The 13,698-nt window shown below is 41.3% G+C and overlaps 1 protein-coding gene across 2 annotated transcripts in view; it reads right to left on the bottom strand.

Annotated features, from left to right (window-relative positions):
• si:dkey-246i14.3 (ephrin A4) overlaps positions 1 to 13,698 on the bottom strand; it is a 46,773-nt gene that overhangs the window by 17,357 nt on the left and 15,718 nt on the right. The gene's annotated exons all lie outside the window — the stretch shown is intronic.

Genomic DNA, 13,698 nt, shown 5'->3' with positions numbered 1-13,698 from the left:
GTTTTCTTCATTTTTCTCAAGCTGCTGCATCTTTGCCGCAATGAGCCTCAAAAAAGGCATTTGCCTTGCTGAAGTTATAGCTTAGAAGGGTTAAACGTTATTTTTTTCTTTATTTTTTTCAAGCTGCTGCACCTCCCTTGATGTCCCATGGCGCTCACCAGAGGAGGCCTGCCTTACATGTGAAAAACCCACTTAAGTATTTATAATACAACCAATTATGTTTCATGTGCCATTTAAAATCAACAGTGTTCTTGCCCAGCAGAGTGCATATCCATTTGGATCTTCAATATGGGGATCAATGCAATTTAAGTAGTAGTAATATAGGGCTCTTGCTTTGGCACAGACCCATTATCCCTAAAAGTCCGACGGGAGACGAGTTGGAAATTGTGAGCGGTCGAGCGCTGGAAACAAACATAGCAATTCGAATCACAGCTGGGCCGCTCTTCTTGCTCTTGTGTTGCATATCACCAAGTTAAAATCAATAGGGATTTTTGGCTTTAACCACAGAGGAAAGATCCCTAAAGTCTGCAAAAGGTCAGTTAAGAACTGGCACAATGGGCTGAAGATTTGCTGAGACACTTGCACAGTGTAATAGGAGACTGAATGGAAAGAGAATGCAACTACACAGAAAGGGTATTCCAGGATTCCTACATGCCTCATGGAATGTTGCTAACGCCTTCTCAGGGATTAACTTTATTTTATTTTCTTATCATGCATGAGAGTGACATGTTGGAAGGCAATATTTTAAAAGTGTCAGGGAAGTGACACTAAAACATAAATCAATGCCAATTAAGAGGATTAAGTACAATAAACCTGTCTGTATTACTTGCTTCCACCTATACAGTGCGGCGGCTAGGCTGAAGGGTAAGAGTACGCCTTGCAACTGGAGGCTTGCTGGTTCGTAACCCAGTGTCCATGGGCAAGACACTTAACCCACATTGCCTACGAATGATGTTTGGTGGTGGTCGAAGGGTCTGTAGGTGCAGAATGGACAGACTGCCCCAGGGCGGCTGTGGCTACACAAGTCGCTTACTACCACCACGGTGTAACTGAGGAGTGAATGAATAATGCATGAAATTGTAAAGCGTCTTTGAGTGTCTAGAAAAACCCTATATAAGTGTAATGCATTATTATTATAAATAAGCAGACAGTGTACACACAGGCATGATTGGCATGCATGAGCACACCTTCCGCTGAGGTTGACTGGCTTTCGGCACAATAATTTGTGGACAAGACAGAACAGAACAGAAGAGGTGCAGAATCTAGAGTGCAGATTCCTGGCTTCCAGTCAGCTACAGTATATTAAAGAGTTACCCATGTATGTATCTAATATGGACTGAGACGGAGGCGAGGCAGAAGGAAGCAAGGGAAGTTGGCGTGGAATAATAAGGCTGAGTGTGAAAAACAGCAACAGGAAAAGACGAGAATGGGATACAGTCGTGGTGATAGCCAATGTGAGGGTTGAGGCTATGTGCTTGATACTCAGGGACAGGAATGGCTGAAATTGGTGGAGCTCTGAGGTTTAAAAAAAAACACTCCAAGTGTTGCAGGTAGGATTCTGGGCATGCACAGGTGTTTGAACTGTGGAACCTCACTCCATTCACTTAAAATGATTCATGTGATTCGATGAGATTAACAAAATTGCTTAATATTTTTGTCTATCAGTAACCAGGAAGACGTATTACAAGAAAGTAGGGATGTACAGATACCGGCACTCATCGCCGATAGGTACCAGGACTCGCCGAATGGAATGAGGTCCCCCGGTTTGGGTCAACACCTATGCTCCCTCATAATGGATTTTCCTGGTAACAAAAAAATATATATGTATCAATTTTGTTAATTGCATGAAATTAAATGAAGCTGTCATTGTGTAGTGAATGGAGTGAGGTTCCACAGACGGAGTTCATACTTGTGTATTCCCAGAACTTTGGTGCCTTTGTGAGTGGGTGTCTTTTTGTTGGCCGTTGGGTTTTGCCTCACTTCAACTACAACTATTTTTTTTTTTTCTTTAGCTCAGAGCTCCAGCATTAAATTCCTGTCCCTAAGTGTCAAGCACATAGCCTCATCCCTCACATTGGCTCTCACCACGCCAATCTCGATTTGTTGAAACAGGCACCTGTGGCGATACTAGCATCCGTGCTCATAAAAATACTACGAGACCAAAACCACTTGAGCAGCCTTCTGAGTCGAAGCCCTGTGGAGACATTTTTAGGTAAACACATTCAACAACACTTTTAGAAAAATGCAAATTATGCCCTGCAAAACGGATGATGAACTTCGCTCAGGCGGGTATGGAGGTGACCGCATCACTAGTTGCAGGGGCGGGCTGTCCCGCAATCACAGATTTTCTTAAGCTCTTTCTACTGAAAGAATAGTGCCATCTGATGCAAAGCAGTGACAGTAAATCAATTGATTTGCATGTGATTGACAAAATTGCTTGGTATAAAAACATCCACCCGTCTATTTTCTATACCGTTTGTGGATCACAGGAAAACTCACTCACCATTCACCCTCACATTCACACCTCAGGATAACTTAGAGTCTGGACTTTCCTGCTTGGAGGTACATGGTGTTCACTGCAGGCATGCAACTACCCCTAATTAGGTAGGCAAAATACAAGTGAGCATGAACCAACAGGTAAACAAACAAAACAAAACAAAATTAAAAGAAAGTTAAATGTTTTAATTAGTGAACCCCAGAGAGTCTACCAGTGCAGACTATCACACAGAAGGCGGAACAACCAAGTGGAAGACTTTAATTAGTCTTCTCTTCGCACAGAGAAAACAAGGGTGAAAAAAATAAAACGGAAGGTCCGGATGTGGCTCAGGAAGGGTCAGGTCTGTCAGTGGGAGTCTTTATAGAGGGGTGACAGAGCGGAGGAGAGAGGGAAACGGGTGCAGGGAGTTAGCGAGGGGGAACAAGAGTGTGGAATGGAAGGAGGAGGTGGACAGCTGAGGACTTGAGGAAAGGAGTGCAGACAGAGCTTCCCTGATTTACACAACATGCTCAGGTCTCATGGAAGTCTTCAGAGGCGGACTCCTCTCTATTCCAGTGGTTCTCAAACTTTTACATCAAGTAACGCCTAAAAAATACTTAGCTCTCCAAAAACCGCCATAATGCCTGACATTAAAATGCCGTAGCGGTAATAAAAATGTTTCACTCTAAAATGTATATTTAATATTTTTGTCAGCCATGTATTTTGAACACTGTGCTTAAAAATAGGATTTTTTTTAAACTTATGCTTAAACTACTGTATTGACGGTAAAAAAAAGTAATACCTAAATAAACATTTAAAAATGATCAGTTCTTAAAGAATAATGTATTAAATGCAAATGTATTAAAGTTATATACAACTGAACTGTACTTAAGGAGCTGCATGGATATTCATGGCAGCGCCACAATTAAAGCTGAAAAGGAGCCATCGCCGACAAAAACGCAGACAGCGGCAGAATGAATGGGATTAAGTTGATCAACACAGGGTGGCAGATAGCCAGCAGGCTATCTAGAAAGGAGGCAGCTGGTCCAAGGCACCGAGGATCTACAGCACCAACAGTCAAAATCAACCCAGGGGTTCCGGGTTCTACCTTTGGCCAAGGTACGGCGAGGGATTCTGCTTAAGACATTTTAAACAAAAAAGATGACACGGCAGCCAAAATGTGCCAGAGTACTCTTTTCTTTTTTTTTTTTTGGGTTTAATAGATAAACCCATGCCAGCAATTACAGTGACAACGTGCTCTACCGATGTCAACCTGTTTCTCCCCTCCCTCCTTTCCCCCATCCTCGGTGGGGCCTGGTAGGTTCGTGTACGCCCTAATTACACTCCGCTCTTGCCTGCCAGGCAGCCACCATGCAGCAGAGGGTGACACCACAGCGACATCATGGATGGAATTGTGTGTAGTTTAGTGACAGAGCAACATCTTGAACATGTCCCCGGCATTTTTTCCAAATGAAACTGTAACTCAAAATGTACATTTCGCTAAACCAGACCTTGGACAGGCAGACTGACCAAACGACAGTCCAGTTCAGAACATCCATCCATTTTCGGTACCGCTTATCCTCACGAGGGTTGCGGATGTGCTGGAGCCTATCCCAGCTGACTTTGGGCGAGAGGCAGGGTACACCCTGAACTTGTCACCAGCCAATCGCAGGGCACATATAAACAATCAACCATTAGCACTCACATTCACACCTACGGGCAATTTAGAGTCTTCAATTAACCTAGTATGCATGTTTTTGGAATGTGGGTGGAAACCAGAGTATCCGGAGAAAACCCATGCAGGCACGGGGAGAACATGCAAACTCTACACAGGCGAGGCCGTATGTGAACCCGGGTTTTCAGAACTGTGAGGCAGACATGCTAACCAGTCGGTCACCGTCCCGCCCTCAGCTCAGAACAGAGTCCCTTAATTTCTTGATTTTATGATTTAAAGAAAGAAAATAATTTTTTGCTCTGGCAGTGTGGTGATCTAGTGCAGTGTTTCACAACTTTTATTGAGCCAAGGCACATATTTCACATTCGAAACATGACAACAAAATGTCACAATAAGGATATGTACTGAAATAAGGGTGATCTTATCTCAATTTATGCAGACTTACTTATTGAGTGTGAAAAACACAGTTTAGTAAAACACAAAACTCTTGTTCTGATGTATAAATGGCAAAGGTAATTGTACCTTCTGTCATCTTCTGTCAAGAGCTCCTAATTGTTCTGCCTGTCACTAAGTCACTGGCACTGTTTGATCAAAGATGCATTATTGTAGAAAATCATTTTATTGAAAATTAAATGACAGACAATTGTGAGCTGTTGGAGACCAGGCGTCCTGCAAGAAATTATCCAATTTCACTTTGTTCCTTTCAGTTTCACAAAAATCATTATTTACTACAAATCATCATTACACAGTGGTTGGGAATCATGGTCGAGTGCACTGATTCCCAACCAGTGTGCTGTGGCACATTAGTGTGCCATGAGCGCTCTTCAGGTGTGTCGTGGGAAAGTATCACATTTTACTTAATTGCTCAACAAATTAAATTTACAATAAATAATGTATCTTTGTTCATCTATTTATGCCAGCGTGGCATAGTGACAGAACAAATGAATGGTCTTCAATTAGATGGCAGGAAGTACATACAGTAATTAATGTATCCACTTTTTGTGACATTTTTGTTTGTTGGTGTGCCGTGAGATTTTTCAATTGTAAATCACTGGGTGTAGTGGTTAGGATGTCTGCCTCACAGTTCTGAGGCTTGGGGTTCAAATCTCAGCTGTGACCTTCCTGTATGGAGTTTGCCTGTCCCCCTCCCAGTGATTGCGTAACATGCCTGTTAGGTTCATTAAAGACTAAATTGTCCGCCAGTGTGAATGTAACGGCTCTCAATACCTATCTCTCGCAAATAGCGAACCCCCACTCTCCTTGGTTCTTCGTAGGTATGCTCTCAATGTGTGTCAGTGTTACTATGCGTACACAGAGAGGTGGTATTGCAGAGCATGCGTGCACCATTCTAATGATGTGCAGAGGTTCCACCGTGGCAGAGACCTTTGATCCTTTAATATGAGAGAATAATTAAAGGAGCAACAATCCCACAACATGGCATCAGGAATACAGAGCAGATAGTCAAATGCAACATCCCTATCACGCATACTGAACACCAACCGACCACCATAAACACGCAGGCTAAAAATATTCCAGTGAAAAACTGTGAATCCCCAGGCAAAGGCTGCTTTTCGTGCATATGTGCTAAAGTTAAAGCTTGTGTGGGGACGGTGGGAGGCACAGAAGACTCGGTGGCGCCGACAGTTGCGGCGTGGTCAAACACACTAGGAGGGGGAGGGAGTGACTAACTCCAGCTTTAACTCTGCAGACTGGGCTCACTGTGGTCACTGCGCCTTGGCTGAGGTATCACTTAACTTTGGCAGCAATGTTGGTATGGTGGACGAGAGTTACAATATTATGATATTTGATAGCAACAACTGCATAGCACTAGAACTAGCACTATGAAAATCAATTGGTATGATGGTAGGAATCTAATCGTCTTTAGATTAGAACATGAGCAAAGACAGCATTTTTGGACAATCAAATTAAGGAAAGAATTAACTCAGGACTTCTCTCAGGAGATTTGGGAATATGTCAAGGTCAAGGCTTACTGCAATGCCTTCAAAGCTAATATTTCAGGAAATGTAACCCTGAAACTGAAGCCAGTCGTTCCTATTCATCTGCAGGAGGGTCACAACAAATAAAGTGAAGGGATTAATTAGGTGGCAGGGCTAAAACCAGGCTGCTATTACATTTAATTACTGCACAATGCTACTGTGATTAAACATGGTGTTGCCAGGAAATTACATGAAAAGCTAAACATCAAACCGGACTCCTTTTCCAGCAAACTGCTGCAGTGACACCTGCCAATAACAAAGCTGCAACACACTCCCCTAAGTAAGGTGGAAATGCTGATACAGCAAAAAACTTTGGATTTTGCCATAATTTGTTGGGTTTTTCCAAGCAACTCCAAAAAATGTCAGTTTTATACTAATTTTAGTGCATTACTTGGTCATCTTGGGCCTCTTCTTGGTTGTTAGACTAGAGAAATTAGTAACGATTCAATGTCAGGAAAGGCAAAAAGGGGCATTCTGCAGTTTAATAACATTTATTGCAGACTTGATTACCTAACAGTATGTTTAACAGGATGTACTTCATGAGAATAACAACTGTTGCAGAATCCGAGACGTATCCCTCATTTCCTTTATAAAATTTCTGTACAATCGACATACTGTAAATTAGAGTTGAATCAGGTCAACCCTGCCTCAACTCCCTCCCCTCTTATCAGCTGTGCACCCCACATTGAGCCTTCGCCGAGCCTAAACACCAGTGTTATGTCTAACTTGGTGCTTACGGCCCTCGACGCGCACAAACAAGGAACTCGCCCCCCACCTCGGACCATCTGGGGACCCCCCGCCATCCAACCGCCTGCAAAGCCGCAAGAAAAATCTCTTAGTAAGCACCCTCCGCCCTACACACACACACCCTCTCCGTCATAAGATTCTTAGCTTTACCCAATGACACGATCACAAAGCGCAGGAAAAAACAAACCGTTTCCTGTTTTTTATTCCTACACTACTCCTTGTGTTCGTTTCCATCAAAGTTGGCAGGAAATGCGTTTATGAAGCATTCCTGGAAACCAGGACCAGGCATCTGACTGGGAAAGTGCAACTAGAGTGCCAATCGAAGTTGAAGGTCACAATTCACAAAGCTGGAACAAACAATGGCCGAGGAAAGACAATGAGAGCAGGGGTGAGCAAAGTATTACCTACGGGCCACAAACAGTCCACTTAGTTCTTTAATCATGGCAGTTGAGCATTTTCCCAAAATGTAATAATTAAAAGGTGTTTATTTTTAATACAATTCTCATTAAATAATTGGTTAATTGATTTATTGTTAAAATACATTGAAAAAAATATAGAAACAATATTCAGAATTACTTTGTAATTAATTTGATTAATAATTTTTTACCTGGCTCATCTGTTAGTTTAACAAAACAAAAAAACTGTATCCCTAAAGCAGAAAAGTCTGTCCAGCCTTGATATAAACCATATTTACCTGTATTTATTGGTATATAGCAGAACCTAAAGGTCAGAATGTTTTGAAACACTGGTCCATTTCAGATTTGTTCATATTTCTTCATAACTTTTGGACAAGAGGCTGTAAAAGTAATATAAATCAAATCTATTCATCTAAAGATGACAGAAGCATAACTATTAAGGAAGTGGAAACAACTTTTGAGATGTATTTTGTGATAGTGACGAGTTTCCAAAAGGAATGACACAGCTCACTCATAGCTGTAATCATCTCTGTGTTAGGGTTTTGGTTAAATGTAAACTAAACAAATCAAAGGTTGAGAAATACATTCAGGACTGACGATTATATTTTCTCTTCACCAACAAAAATCCTCAATTATCGTGTTTGTCAGCCATTTTTTCCATTTACGTTTTGAGGATATTTTTTCTTTTCAGATAATATGAAAGTGTTTCCTTTCTTGTCATTCAGAAAACAATGATTCTGTTCATGTTGTTCCTTTCTTAGCAGGATTGAAGTTGCAATTCACTTTTTTGAAAAATATTTGCTAAAGAGATAGACTCACAGTGCTTTTGTAAACTAGCTCCACTCTGTTCTCAGCTACGTTGTTCATTAAAGCGGTGCACATCAGCGGGGATGCAAACTATGTAAGCAGCGAATAATCATCCTCACAAACTAATCAATTATTATAATTAATATTAAATAATATATATTATAATAATCAATAAAATCGTAATTGCTCAGCCCTAATTGGGATGCTGTCATTTTTGCAGGCAAAATATTGTGAGAATATTGGATCACAAGGGACTTTTTACTCCAAATATATAACAAAATGTCATTTTCCAAATCTATATACTTAAAGCTCCCGAACGCTCCCGCATGCCCCCACACGTTCTGGCACGTTTTGCACGACTCCAGGGTTTCAACGCCCTCTTTGAATACCAAAATAATAATACATATCATGACTGGTAATTCTTACTATTGCATGTGACCAAGGACATGTGGAAACATGTACTATAAAGGCTTCTTTATACTCACGCGGACGGCGACTGCACTGACGTCACTGCGGCTATCCCGCATGCAGTTTCCCTTTATACTCGAGTGCGTTCTTTTGAAAGTGTGCTGCAGTTCTCCTCCAAGTCGAGGATGTCGCTACAGCAGGTATTGGCTAGGATGCCACAGTGTGGAGTTTCCTCTGCATTTTGTGGCCATTTCCGGTAGCCGTTTTTACTTTCCTTTCTGTAACAAGGAACAAAAATGCCGACCGTGGAACAGAGTCTGCTAGAACAAATGGAGCTAGAATACCATTTTATAATGATACGTTTATATTTAGGCGGCATCGGTGCTATGTGGAACCGGTAGAAACGCTGATTAGGTCATCACAGCATGTGACTGAAACGGACCAATCATGAGAGATGATCTCCGCGACATTCTACGCGCAGCAACAATTTTTGCCGTGTGCGCATCAAGCGACTCAGAGGGGCCGCGCGGGCCAATCCGTTGGTCATGTGATGCAATGCGGGCGTTGTCGGCCGCGCGAGTGCGGGAGTATAAAGAGGCCTTAAGTGGAGGCTTATTGCAAAACGTGCAAAAACATGCCGGAACGCTCAAAAAACGTCCCCGCTCCAAAAAGCTCCCTGAAAACAGACACACAAAGTCTCAGCTTTAAGTATATAGATGTTGCCGAACGTGCTTGACGCTATTATAATCACAGGTCCTTCTAAAGGTGAGAACATTTCTACCCCAAATACCATTTTATAATGATTTACCAGTTCAATTCAGAAGGCTTCAGTTTCCAATATCAATTTGTTTTGCAAGGAGTATCAACAAGTCACAAGGTCAGTCTCTCAAAGTTGCTGGATTGTAGTCACGTTTGCCATGTTTTTCTCATGGTCAGTTTTATGTTGGTTACTAAAGGGTTGGCAGATTTAATGATTTGTGTATACTGGCAGAGAATAAGATGACAAAAAATATTGTCTATCCTGAAGCATTGCAATAAAACCTTGAACTGTTTGAGGTGTACAATATTATTGCATGTGAACTATTCATGAGGTTTGGAGTATTGGGCTTTCCGCAGGAACTAGAGGGTGAAGGCACCCAGAGGGCCATTAACCTGCTAGTGTCTTTGAAGTGCGAGTATGGTGCCATGCACCCACTACTGTTATTTTACTATTATTTTCTGCCTGTTGTCCATTCTGTGCGACTCAACAACACATCAGAAGTGAGGAAAATGTCATATTCGGGTTTGCCATCAATATCAAAACGAGCCCATCAGGGGCATTTTGATACAGCGACAGGTGTCCACAAACCACAACAACCATTCTTCATTTTATGCGTGTTTGTGTGTCCGCGCGCACGCGGTTAGGCCTAATTTTAGTTTTCCAGGGTCTCTCCCCCCACCCACCAGAAGATTTTACCCACTCCATGATGGGCTTGAGACAAGGCTGGCAGTCTTTCAATTGTTTCTATTTTCACAGTTTAACCATAACAATGTGAGATGTGCCGCCTGTGTGACCTCTGCCTGCAATAACTGCAGCTTTATTTCACTTCCAATACAAGAAACAATAAACAAATAAACAAACAAAGTTCCAGAGAAAGAGGAAAGCACTGGCGACGTACACAGGCAAGAGTTCGGCAAGAGTGGCGGGGGTTAAATAAGGTCAAATGTGCTGTTACTAGGACAACCACCAATCCAGAGCTGGGATCAGGGCGAAAATGAAGCCCCGCCTATACACCCCACATGTCATCCATCTTTTTCTTCCTTTTCCCACCGTCAGACAGCCAAACGTTCAAATTAATCAGTACATGCATCTTTGCCACAGACGTTTCATGCTTGTACACGTTGCCATAGCGCACAAGTTGTGAAAAACTGAACTAAGAGTTAACACAAGCCTGTTCATTAAAAATGCAAGAACAGACAGGAAACCAATGTCACAACCAATTTATTGTACAGAGAGTTAAGCCATTGGTTAGTTGATTGAAAGAAAATACAGTGGAGAGCCAGAAGTTATCACAATCTACCACAAAACTACATGGTTCTGCTTCCATAGTGAGGTTTGAGGCATCTATTTTGGTTCAAGTTAACAAATGCTTACAAACCCAATCTCTTCCAAGGTTACCTACCACAGATTTGAAAACATTTGCCCACTGAGAATAAAAGAAATACTAGATAATTCTAGGGAAGATTGATTTGATGCAACATAGCTTTTTTTTTTTTTTTTCATCACCATTGTTTTATGGGATGCAAAAAAAATAAACATTCATCGCGCCAGCTTTTTATTCTTTTTCTGGATTCTGCTTCAAGTTTTGTTCATTTGTTGTTTTTATTGAATTTGGAGCAGTTCCATTTGAGGGTCCACTTTAATGAGTGCCATTTTAGGTCATTATGAAGGATGTCTATTTCATCCAATGATGCATCAACAGTTGCCGAAAAGCCAGTCAATGACAGTTCAGTCAATGCGTGCAGGAAAGTGGAAAACAAATCCCAGCCAAAGGAGTAATACGTGTCGATCCATGAATTTATTTAATCGTGGATGATTTTAAAATCGGCGACACGGTGACCGACTGGTTAGCACATCTGCCTCAGAGTTCTGAGAACCAGGGTTCAAATACAGCCTCGCCTGTGTGGAGTTTGCATGTTCTCACCGTGGCTGCGTGGGTTTTCTCCGGGTACTTCGGTTTCCTCCCACATCCCAAAAACATGCATGGTAGGTTAATTGAAGACTCTAAATTGCCTGTAGGTGTGAATGTTTTTTTTTTGTTTAGATGTGCCTTGCGATTGGCTGGCGACCAGTTCAGGGTGTAGTCCACCCCTTGCCTGAAGATAGCGGTGATAGGCTCCACCATGCCCGCGACCCTAGTGAGGATAAGCAGTATGGAAAATGGATGGATGCATGGATTTTAAAATGCTAACGTAATGTGTTTTATGTCATTAAAAAAGTGGTCACGTCAAGAGAATGGACTGGAATAGTTGGAGGGACTAAGCCATTTCGGAAATGGTTGGATATTTCAAAAACAAAAAGGTCTATCCCCGCACCAAAGTTTGAATCCCTTGCACAACAACACTATTTAGTAAATTACAATGGTCAAGTGACTGCATTTTAGGTGTCAATTTCCAACATTTCTTTTTCGCAAAACAAAGTACTGTCACAGTTAACTGATGTCCTTAGATTTATAACATTCTTTAAGTGTTCTGTGTTAAGAGCATGTTAGCATCAACACTAAATAAAGACGCACTGCACGAGTGAAAAGTATGTGCCGAATGCAAAGATGGCAAAAGGCTGATAAATCGGATTCCCCCAAACAGGTCACATGTCTGATAACAGACACTCTTTAACATTCTTGACCACGTTTTTGTTTTTACCTCCAGGACTTGAAGGTCAAAGCAGGAAATATTAAAAGCAAAACAGCCTTCTCAACCCATTCACTTTTTGTAGTAATGTGGAAGGTCACAAACTAGCGACTGGAGACATACTGAGGCTACATTATTTTGGCAAAAATAAATAAAAAAATAAAAAAATTGTATAGTAAATACAAAACTACAAAGGGGAGTAAATACATAAAATGTATCATAAATATGTAAATGCATAAAAACATCATGAGGGAATCAATGTAGAGTAAGTGGGGCTTGATCCCTTTGAAGGAGTGCAAGACGAGCGGTGAAATAGCAGCAATATGCTGAAACATGTTTCTACGCAACATGGGCTCAAATTCCAAGAATTCCATGTAGTCTTTGCAAAAGCATCACTGCTCTCCAGCTGAGCAACACATCCATCATCACAGGAAAAAAGTGTCATTGGCATTCCAACTGTGCTGGAAAACTATTTTTGTAATGACACGGAAGCTTTGTTAGGAATAAATAAAGGCTGATATAAGAAAAATACTATTGTTTCAATTCACTTGAGCGATTCCGATTCAGAGGACGGGCTGTGGCCGGTCCAGACAAGTCAAGGAAATATGCCGTAATAAAAGCAACCACTCTGAATTATTTAGAGGCAACAAGAAGATGGAGGGAGGGACCATTGCGCACATGAGTCAATAAAATAAAGCTTAGACACTTTCCAGTTCCTTGGACTTGCGCTGAATGAACTGCCCAACAAAATTGTCCAGCGTCACAAGGTGTATCCAAACTCTTAATACAGTATTTTATACTACTAGTTATTGTCATTTGAAAGCACTTAGTTATATTACATTATTTCTGCCTCAGTTTTACTTTTGAGTAACTTTCACCAAAGCAAATGTCGTATCCCAAAGTATGACATTCAACATTAATGCATTTGTGTTCACTGCAATAGAAGTGTTTTTTAAAAAAGGGAGTAAAGCTCAAGTTCCTACTACTAGCTTGAAGTTCCATACAGGCAAATGCATTGGTAACACTTTACATTTTATTCGCATCCATCCAGCTTCCGTACCGCTTATCCTCACTGAACTAATGCAAATGTGTTATTCCATTACAGAAAGTAAAGAAAAAGGAATATTAGGCTGTTGTATTTAACTATGCAAGCACTGTTTCGGAGAAAGGCTTCACATCTGAATCGAATAAAATCTAAAGCTTTTATTCGTCATTGTATTGTGCAACTGCAGATATAACAAAATTGGAGTGCAACTCCTAGATTGTGTTTTCAAAATTAAATCTGTATTGCATAGAGTCAACCAATTTATGGGCTATGGCACACATGACCTGCTTTTCTAGTCCAGGACTACATTCCTCAAATTCCTTGTGACACCCCGATCAATAGGTGGCGCTGCTATAATGATTGACAACTCCTTTGTCCAGTGATGTATCAACAATCCTCCATTCATCCATTTCATTTAGTGTACCTGACTTTGGGCGAAAGACAGATTACACCCAGGACTGGTCGACTGTCAAAAGGCACGGATAGAGACAGATAACCATTCACACTGTCAATGAGGGATAACTGAACCCATACTGCTTGTTAGGCAAGTGAACCACTACACCCTCAGTGACCCACATCTACAGTGAGTAGATGGTAAAGTTTGACATGAGGGAGGGCAGCTTGAACAGAAACTGAAACTAAAGTCACAGAGGGAGAAGTAAGAAATGTAGACTTAAATCAGTCACAGATTTCAAAGTGGATGTCTGGTTACCACAAGGTTAAAAATCATGGTAACA

Source organism: Phyllopteryx taeniolatus, chromosome 6 (assembly GCF_024500385.1).
Source record: "Phyllopteryx taeniolatus isolate TA_2022b chromosome 6, UOR_Ptae_1.2, whole genome shotgun sequence".
NCBI lineage: Eukaryota > Metazoa > Chordata > Actinopteri > Syngnathiformes > Syngnathidae > Phyllopteryx > Phyllopteryx taeniolatus.
Note: the sequence above shows the minus strand (reverse complement) of the source record. Positions and strands in the feature narration are given on the sequence as shown.